Below are 9,125 nucleotides of genomic sequence, written 5' to 3'. Positions count from 1 at the left end.
CTCTCTCTCTCTCTCTCTCTCTCTCCCACCTTCTCTCTCTCTCTCATGCACCTTCAAAACTAAAGATATGGTCAAAGCACAGGCTGAAATTGTTTGGTATATCTCTGACCATACATAGATGTTGCAGTCCATGGGTTAAAATCATACAAGAGTGACAATAAGAAACATTGCACATGATGTAGACCTGCTGCTAGTTGCCATTTCTGCATTGCTGTAAGGGTGATTGATCAAAGCAGAGCTAATGGAAGAGGACACAATATCAGGGAATCAGGGAGTTTAAAATGGATTTACGAGGTGGAAGCAAAATGTTACTGGACTAGTTATGTTTAATAAAAAATAACTTATATTCATAAGTTTTAACATCATCTCCTTTGAAATAGTCACCTTGCACACCAAAACACTGGTCCCAGTGTTCCTGCCACAACCATGTGCTGCCATCTGTTGGCATACTACAGAACTAGTCTCAGAACTTTTTGATACCACCTCATACTTGTTCTAAAGACCGCCACTGAAGGTCATACAGCCATACCAGAACTGTACCTAGTAGAGGATGCTGAGACAAAGAGTACAAAGTTAATGATACAGGGCAGAACGCTTAGTTGCTGCATTTGTTGAAGTAAAATTCACTTTAAATCTGAATACCCAGAAGAATTAGGAAGATAGGTAAAAATAATACACAGGGGAAATGGAAAGTAATGGCAACAATTGACAGAGCAACAGCAAGAGGTGCAGCAAACTGTATTTTCCAGAGCAGCACCAACCAAAATTCTGGGACAGCAAAAGAAATATCTTTAAGCCGAGTATCAAAAATAGATGAGCAAATATTTTGTCCCTTGACAGTACCAGCCTGTAGCTCCATGCTTTCATTGTGATGAGAAAGAAATAATAATTACAGATGAAAATTCCCAAATGTTCAGTGAAAATAGAAAGAGAATAAAAAGAGGAAAAAGTCACTGAACATGAAGACACAACACAAAACAATTAATACAGGTGAGCAAGAATTTGTTGTAAATGACAATGAAATTCCTCCTCAGGAAAATAACAAAAGAAATGAAGTGACTGAAAACAAACTTCAAACATTAAATAAATGGTTAATAGAAAACAACTATGCATCCCTAGTGCCAATGCCTTTTCAAAGAAGTTAATATAAACAACATGCCAATGACAGAGTACTTGTAAAATTAAAAACTAGGATGTTACATTGAGCTTAACAGAGATTACCCTCAAGATGTTAGTGACATCAAATGTCTAAAAAAATATGCTGAATGGTGCATTTGGTTGCACTCAATGTGAGAAATGTTTCAGTGAACAGGGTCATGGAGTGCACTTATTCTACATAGCCAGTAAATCTTTCACTTTTTTTTGTCTTTCATTATTTTTTGTGTTAAATATTGTTTTATTATAATCTTTATCTATTTCTGTGCAAGTATGTGCATGCATGTATGTATGCATGTATGTATGTAAATGTTTGAGAGTGTGGAAAGACAGAGATTTATATAGATAGATCAACAGATAGATAGATAGATAGATAGATAAATAGATAGAAAAGAGAGTAATATCTTTAAAATCCTTAATATATTCTCCCTGTTTTTGTAAACAGTTCCTCATACTCTATATCTTATATTATGTAACTCCTAGTGAAGGTTTTGGATTTTTCCTACTTTTTCAAATATTATTTTTATTATTATGCACCCTTTTAAAGCCTAGCTAGGCTCATGGGCCCAGTTTCCCGGTTTCTATGGCGTATGTGTTCCCCCCAGCTGGACGGGACACCAGTCCATCACAGCATTACTCAAGAAAAAGGAAGAAAGAGTGAGAGAAAGTTGGGGCGAAAGAGTACAACAGGGGTCACCACCACTCCCTGCCAGAGCCTCATGGAGCTTTAGGTGTTTTCACTCAATAAACACACATAACGCCCAGTCTGGGAATCAAAACCTCGATCCTCCGACTGTGAGTCCACTGCCCTAACCACTGGGCTATTGCATCTCCACATTTCTTCAAACCTTCGTAGTTAAAAAAGAAATGACTGTTATTTGACATGCTGTCAGAAACATTAGGACATCAGTAAAGATATTTTGAAGTATTAATTTCAGTGCTTTACATTCCTAGTTCAAATTGTGCCATCATCAGCTTTGTCTTTCATCCCTTAGTTAGCAATAAAATACAGTACCAGTAAAATACTAGGGTATTGATTAATCCCCTCCCCTCAAAACTGCTGGCTGAAGATCAGCAATTTTGAGGATGAGGGAATTAGCAAAATTATAAAAGTGTCAGAATAAAAATGTTTTGTAACATTTGTTCTGGCTCTTTACATACTGAGTTCAAATCCCGCTGAGCTCAACTTTGCCATTTATCATTTTGGGGTAGATGAAATAAAGCACCAGTCAAGTACTAAAGTTAGTACTTGACTTGTACTTTATTTCATCAACTCCAAAATTTTCTGACTTCTGTTGCTTAGTGTGCTAGAAAAATGCTATGCCATATTTTTTCCATTCCTTTATGTTATGAGTTCAAATCCCATTGAGCTCAACTTTGTTTTTTATCCTCTTGAGTTCACTACATTAAAGACACAAGAATCAGTGGTATTGGTTAACTAGACCCTAAAAATTGTTGGTAAGACTGGCTGTGTGGTAAGAAGCTTGCTTCCCAACCACATGGTTCCAGGTTCAGTCCCACTGACGTTTGGCCTTGTGACTGGCACTAAGTGATTAGATTTTGGGATTGAGCCAGTACTGGACAAGGATTCTGGATTATTTTCCCTGTTTTTTTACTTAATTTTTGAGAGCGGTCGGGTTCAATTTTAGTATTCTTGTTAGTGAGAGCAATCAAGTCTATTTCAGATATTCTCATTTTAAAAATCATCTCTGGCTAATCGTTGAGAGGATGTTGGTGTTGCTTTGGTGGAGGTTTGCGCTCTCTGAATGCTCTTATTATTATCATTATTATCATTATTATTATCAAGGCGGTGCGCTGGCAGAATTGTTAGTGTCCTGGATGAAATGCTTAACGGTATTTCACCAGTCGCTACATTCTGAGTTCGAACTCTGCCAAAGTCAGCATTGCATTTTATACTTTTGGGGTTGATAAATTTAGTACCAGTTGAGTACTGAGGTTGATGTAATCGACTCATCCCCCACCCCCAGCAATTTATTGCCCTTGTGACAAAATTTAAAATCATTATTATTATTCACTAGTCTTATTTTTATAACGTGCTTTCACTTCACTACCGAACACAGCTCTGTGTGCCTTGGGTATGTACTGTGGTTTATTATGATGCTCTTATTTTTACTGTATTGAAAGTGTTTTACATAGGATGAATGCAGTGCTAAGTAATGCTATTTTCTGTATGTTATATATACTTGTTAGTCCTGGTGTTTTTGTTATGTATTTGTCTGAATATTTTATATCATACCTAATACACCCACTATAATAGGAATTGTTTTTGTTTTTAGACTCCGCATTCGAGTTACCTCTATTTCCAGGTCTTTGTATTTTGAAAGCTTCTTCATTTATTTTAGAGAAGCATTGTCATCTGCTGGTATTGATACATCAATTAGAAAGCATTTTTTCTCTTGGTGATCTCTGATAACTATATCTGGCCTATTGACCTTAATTTCTCTATCTGTCTATATTGGCATATCCCAGAGTATGTTTGCTTTCCCATTTTCTGTGACCTTTTTTGCCGTGTACCTACCCCATCTTTTTTCTGCTGTTATTCCATAGTGTTGGCATAGATTCCAGTGTATATAGGTCCCAGTTGTCACATCTGTGAATATATTCCTTCTTGGCCAGGACTGGTCAGCCAGAGACAATATGATTTATTGTTTCTTCTCCATCACCACATATTCTGCAGTTACTTGTATTTCTTTTCATCATGTGTATTTGGTAATTTCTGGTGGGATGCTTTGATCTTTTGCTGCAATTAAAAATCTGCTTTCAGTCCTGAGCTTCTCAGCCATTGCTGGGATTTTGCTTTGTCTTTTTTTTTTTTGTGTGTTTAGTTTAATCCAGTATTTGCCATGAAGGGGCTTTTCTTGCCATTGTTTTATCATGATCCGTTGCTGTTCCAGTTTTAGTTTGGATTTCAGTTGTTTTATAGCTTTTATTGTTTCTTCTTTTTCTTCATACTTGTTTGGTAGTATAACTTCTTTTTTGTATTTGTCAGCTTCCTTAAAGACTGAAAACAGTTTTTTATTTTGTTTGTTTTGTGGCTATTTGTATTAGTTTTCCTTGCTTCTGAAGTAAGTATTTTTGTAGTCCTATGGGGCTTATTTTGTAATAGTATTCTAACTGTATAAGGCCTGTACCACCTGTGATACATTGTATATATATATAACCTTTCCATGTCAGATTTTGGGTAGTGCATCCTAAATCCTGTCATTTTTTTCTTGTTTTCCTGTCTATTTTCATTATTTCACTTAGAGTCAAGTTAAGAATATTGTAACTGTAACTTATAACTAGGATGGCAAGAGTGTTGATACCTGTTATCTTGTTTTTTGCATTGAGCTCTGTTTTCAGTATTAATCTAACATGTCTATAATATTCTTTTGTTATCTTCTCTTTCATTCGTGTGTGTTGTATCGTCTCTAGTTCATTGATTCCTAAGTATTTGTATGTCTGGCTTTGGTCTAATTCTCTTATTTCATTCACTTTATCTAGTGTGATGTTACAACTCTTAACTCATTTTCCTTTTTTCAAGGTTGCTATGGCACATTTTTTAAAGCCAAATTTCATGTTTATTTCTTTGATAAATCCATGTACAGTTTGTAGTAATGTTTCTAGCTGTTTGTCATTTGTAGCATACAGTTTTAGATCATCAATATATAAGAGGTGGCTGATTGTTTTGCCGTAACAGTTGTATCCATATCCAGTTCTGTTTAGCATGTCAGATAAAAGTGTCAATGCCAGACAGAAAAGGAGTGGAGAGAGCGTGTTTCCCTGGAACATTCCTCTTCTAATGGGGATGGCTTTGGTTTTTATGAGTCTGCCATTTATTCATGGAATGTTTTATATATTTTATGATTATTGTTGCATGATAATGATTATTGTTCATGACTAGTGTTTCTAGGATCCATGTGTAGGGAAGGCTATCGAAGGCCTTTCAGTAATCGATCCAGGCCATACTTAGACCCTTCTTCTTTCTGCGGATGTCTTCAGTTATGACTTTATTGATCAGTAGCTGATCTTTATAGCCATATGAGCTCTTGCAGCATCTCTTCTGCTCTTCTGGAAGCAGGTTGTTTTCTTCCAGTTGTTTGCTCATTCTCTGCAACATTATTGCAGTAAAGGCTTTGTAAATTATCATTATAATTATTATTATTATTATAATTATTATTATAATTGTTATTGTCATTACTATTATTGTTGTTGTTGTTGTTGTTATTATAATAAAGGCAGTGATCTGGCAAAATTGTTAGCAAAATGCTTAGCAGTGTTTTGCCTGTCACTATCTTCTGAGTTCAAATTCCAATTAGGTCGATTTTTGCTTTTCATTCTTTCAGGGTCGATATATTAAGTACCAGTGAAACACTGAGGTTGATGTAATCGACTATCCCCTTCCTTCCACATTTCCGGCCTTGTGCCTTTACTAGAAAGGATTATTAATATTATTACTATTATTATTATTATTGGAGCCTGGTGTAGCCATCTGGTTCACCAGTCTCCAGTCAAATCATCCAACTCATGCTAGTATGGAAGGCGGACATTAAACGATGATGATGATCATCATGATCATGTTGATCATTATTATTATTATTATTATTATTATTATTATTATAGACATCGCACAGTATACAATATCAGGAGGTTGTTGATTGAAGATATTGTGTCTACCGGGGGTTTGTACTGTTTGTCAAGTCACAACAAAGACCTCAGATAGACAGTACTTTACACAATATGCGTGCAGTTCCAAGTAATGCCAACTTTTGCAATACATCTAGATTGTAGGTACCTCTAAGGTTTTCAGATGATTTTTCAGATTGGGTGGTATTGAACCCATTGCTCCGATGGCAATAAGGATAACCCTTTTTGTTCGACTCCTCATAGCTGCCACATCCTATCAATCTCAATTCTCAGGTTTCCATATTTATTAACTTTTTCTCTTTCCTTCATGATATGTTGATCTCCTGGCACTGCTACGTCGATTATTAAGACACTCGTGTTTTATTATTATTATTATTATTATTATTATTCCAGCAAGCTGGCAGAATTGTTAGCAGGCGAAGTGTTTAGAGGTATTTCGCCCATCTTTACATTCTGATTTCAAATTCCACTGAGGTCAACTTTGCCTTTCATCCTTTCGAGATCAATAAAATAAGTACCACTTGAGTACTGGGATCGATGTAATCAACTATCCCTCTCCCTCAAATTTCAGGCCTTGTGCCTATACTAGAAAGGATTGTTATTATTATTATTATTATTATTATTATTATTATTATTATTATTGTTGTTGTTGTTGTTGTTGTTGTTATTATTGTTGTTGTTATTATCATTATTATTGTTATTATTATTATTATTATTATTATTATTATTATTGTTATTGTTATTGTGGTTGTTGCTGTTGTTTTTATTATTAGTAGTATTAGTTCTTCGTTATCTTCTCATCCTGTCCTTTTTCTCCTCCTTCTTACACTTTATGCCTAGTGTTTCCTTCTCTTTCTCCCCCTCTTTCTCCTACGCTACCTCCACCTTCGACCCACATTACTACCATTACAATCACCACTCCCCCACCAGAACCACAATCTTCACCACCATTCACATCAGCACCACATATATTTCTACCACCACCACCACCATCACCACCATTTCTTCTCCTACTCTAGTGGTGGTGATTGTAGAGGTAGCTTTATTTGCAATAGAAATTCTCAATTCTAGAATCAATTACAGAATCTTCCTATGTCCATCTACATGCAAATATTCATTCAACCATCCGAGCATCTACCCACCCCTTCAGCCACCCACTTCCTCAGCCACCCAAACCCTTTAGCCATTCAACCCCTAAGCCACCCAACACCTCGACCACCCAACCCCTCAACCACCCAAGCCCTCAGCCACCCAACCCCTCTGCCACCCAAACCCTCAACCACTCAGCCACTATTAATTTATTTTATCAACCCCGAAAGGATGAAAGGCAAAGTCAACCTCAATGGCAGTTGAACTCAGAACATAAAGACAGATGAAATACCGTTAAGCATTTTGCCCAGTATGGTAACAATTCTACCGACTCACTGCCTCATCTTAATCTATAACAAGAGCACTCAGACAGCGCAAACCTCCACCAAAGCAACACCAACGTCCTCTCAACGATTAGCCAGAGATGATTTTTTTAAATGAGAATATCTGAAATAAACTCAATTGCTCTCACAAATGAGAATACTAAAAATTAACCCGACAGCTCCCAAAAATTAAGTAAAAAAACAAGCAAAATAATCCAGAGTCCTGGATCAATCCCAAAATCTAATTAGTTTGTGCCAGTCACAAGGCCAAACACCCCTAAAAGTTTCATCTGAATCCATCCAGTGATTCTTGAGATACTTTATCCAGGGACAAGCAACAAACAAACACAACTGAAAACAATACCTCTGCTTTTGCTAAGGCAGAGGTAATAATGAATGCAAAATTTTATCTGTCCATCTGGGACCCCTGTATCTCAGTCTACATTTGCTCAATCCTGGGATTGAACATCTGCCCTTCGTTTGGTTCTTGACCGTCCAGTGCTGGGATCAGGTCTGGATAAGGATCTGTTATGCGCTAACAGTTACTCTCTTTTACTCTCAGGACTTATTCTTTGTAAGCCTAGTACTTATTCTATTGCTCTCTTTTGCTGAACCGCTAAGTGACAGGGGACATAAACACACCAGCATCGGTTGTCAAGCGATGTTGGGGACAAACACAGACACACAAACATATACACACACATACACACACATTATATATATATATATATATATATATATATATATATATATACGACAGGCATCTTTCAGTTTCCGTCAACCGAATCCACTCACAAGGCTTTGGTCAGCCCAAAGCTATAGTAGAAGACACTTGCCCAAGGTGCCATGCAATGGGACTGAACCCGGAACCATGTGGTTGGTAAGCTGAAAATTTAAATTTTAAAAGAAAACCAAAAATTTGAGAACTTACAAGTTTTCCATTTCAAGTGAATTTAAAATAATATCATATTGGTAGGGTACCAATAAGTGTTTTATTATTATTGCTTGCTTTAGTTTGGGGCTGCAGGTCCATTTAGCCCTCCACAGGTGTCTGCTTAAAGGTCCACATGAAGTGTGGCTTTTAAGCTAGTATTGAAATTAATGTGATTGCCATGGTGGGAATGTCTTTGCTCATTAGTTGTTCATCACCAATTGACCTAGAGTTAAACAACATTTATAACAACAGAACCACCACCAGCTCCACCAGCATCTATAATAATACCACAGAGGCAATGAAGGAATCTTTAAGGGGGAGGTCTATTGGACTGCTAGAAAGGTCACATAAACCACTCTAAAATCTTATCCAGATGTTTTAAAGAAGGAAGGACATATTGGGTTATTTAGCCTCGGATATATAAAATGAGTGGGATGGTCACAGCTAGATTGCCGTTGATTGTTAGACTATTTAATCAGGGTTGACATGGAGGTTAAACAATAATGACATCAACAACAATAGTACATACAACACCACTGACATCATAACCACCACTATCAACATGAATACCAGTGCCAACACCATCTGCAATGTTGGCACTCCATCGGTTACAACGTCAAGGGTTCCAGTTGATCCGATCAATGGAACAGCCTACTCATGAAATTAACGTGCAAGTGGCTGAGCACTCAACAGACACGTGTACCCTTAACGTAGTTCTCGGGGACATTCAGCATGACACACTGTGACAAGACTGACCCTTTGAATTACAAGTACAACAGAAACAAGAAGAAAGAGTGAGAGAAAGTTGTGGTGACAGAGTACAGCAGGGTTCGCCACCATCCCCTGCCGGAGCCTCATGGAGCATTAGGTGTTTTCGCTCAATAAACACTCACAACGCCCGGTCTGGGAATCGAAACCGCGATCCTATGACCACGAGTCCGCTGCCCTAACCACTGGGCCATTGCGCCTCCACCCAG

General features: G+C 37.2%; 1 protein-coding gene across 1 annotated transcript in view; it reads left to right on the top strand.

The window, feature by feature from the left end:
* Positions 1-9,125, top strand: part of LOC106869449 (transcription factor SOX-5) — a 681,185-nt gene that overhangs the window by 165,714 nt on the left and 506,346 nt on the right. The window lies entirely within an intron of this gene.

The sequence above is a fragment of the Octopus bimaculoides genome, chromosome 13 (assembly GCF_001194135.2).
Source record: "Octopus bimaculoides isolate UCB-OBI-ISO-001 chromosome 13, ASM119413v2, whole genome shotgun sequence".
NCBI classification, from domain to species: Eukaryota; Metazoa; Mollusca; class Cephalopoda; order Octopoda; family Octopodidae; genus Octopus; species Octopus bimaculoides.
This window is presented reverse-complemented; position numbering and strand designations above follow the sequence as displayed.